Raw genomic sequence first — 1,600 nt, forward strand, 5'->3', positions numbered from 1 at the left:
GGGGCATACCAACCCTTTAGAGCAGAGATCGGCAAACCAGGGGCTTGCGTGCCAGATCCAGCCTGCTACCTGCTTGTGTGTAGCCCATGAGCTAAGAGTGGTTTTTACTTTTATTTTTTTCTAGTTTTTAGAGTCAGGGTCTCGCTCTCTTGCCCAGGCTCAAGTGCAGTGGTGCAATCTTAACTCACCATAACCTCCAAATCCTTGGCTTAAGGAATCCGCCCATCTCAGCCTTCCAAGTAGCTAGGACTACAGGCATGCCCTACCATGCCCTGCTAATTTTTCTCATCTTTTGTAGAGATGGGGTCTCACTGGGTTGCCCAGGCTGTTCTCAAACTCCTGGCCTTAAGTAATCCTCTTGCTTCGGCCTCCCAAATCCCTGGGATTACGGCCATGAGCCACTGTGCCCGGCCTCAGTTTTTACATTTTTTAGTGGTTGAAGAAGAATATTTCATGATATGTGAAAATTATGTGAACTTTAAGGAGTCCATAAATAAAGCTTTATTTGAACCTATGCTCATTTGTTTATGCATCATCTGTGGCTGCCTGTGTGCCACAGCTGCAGAGTTGATTAGTTGCCGCAGAGACCATATGTGGCACTCAATCACTTTGGGTTGCTGCTTGGTGCACTCATCAGTGTTTCCTGTGCTGAGTGTATCAGCAGACCACCGCATTTTATTTATTCTTTATTACCAATGCGTACCTCTCAAAACGGGAGGAAAAAAATGGACTTGGAATGTTGTGCTTTTAAGGCACTTAGAGTGTGGGTTATTTTATTGTCAAATTTGGTGGCAAAGCACTTAATAAAGATTGCTGGGCTGAAATCAGCCATCACCAGACCAAGCACTCATCACAGTATCCCCATCTCACAGGGAAAGCAACAGTCAGGAACATTAGAAAACTTAAAAGGGAATATTTATCACAGCAGAATTTCTTCACAAAAATGAAAATGAGGCTACAACCAAAGTGAATTTGACTGGCTCATTTGTTAGTCAAGCAAGAAAAGCCAGTTACTGATGTTGAGTTAATTAAATTGTGTTTGATCGCAGCAGCTGAAGAAATGTGTCCAAAGAAAACAAATTTCATTTGAGTGTTAGCCTTTCAGCAGGAACAGTTTCTCCAAATGTTGAGGACATCGATTGGGAGTAGCAGGAGTAGTCAATTTAAAAAGAAGGCAAATGATTTCATGTAGTTTCTTTGGCTCTTGATGAATCCACAGATGATACTGTTATTGTTTAGTTTTTGCTTATTTATGAATCATGGAGTCGATGTCAGGTTTGAAGTGACGTAAGAATTAGCCTCTATGAGTAGTCGGCTTGGAAAAACTACAGGTGAGAGTATTTTCAAAAAAGTTAAAACACCAATTCAGCACAGCCTGAAGTGTCGTCAGCTAATACCTTTTATAGCTGATGGTGGTAAAAATATGTGTGGAGCAGAAAAAGATTTAATTGGACAAATTTACAAAGCTCGTGAAAATGTAAGGTGCTTGTTCATTGCATTATTCGTTAACAGGTACTTTGCAGAAAACATTTGAATTTATTATGTGTCATTGCACTATTAGTGTTAGTGATGACTTTCACTCAGTCATGTAGATTTAACC

The sequence above is a fragment of the Propithecus coquereli genome, unplaced genomic scaffold (assembly GCF_000956105.1).
Source record: "Propithecus coquereli isolate 6110/MARCELLA unplaced genomic scaffold, Pcoq_1.0 Scaffold76, whole genome shotgun sequence".
NCBI lineage: Eukaryota > Metazoa > Chordata > Mammalia > Primates > Indriidae > Propithecus > Propithecus coquereli.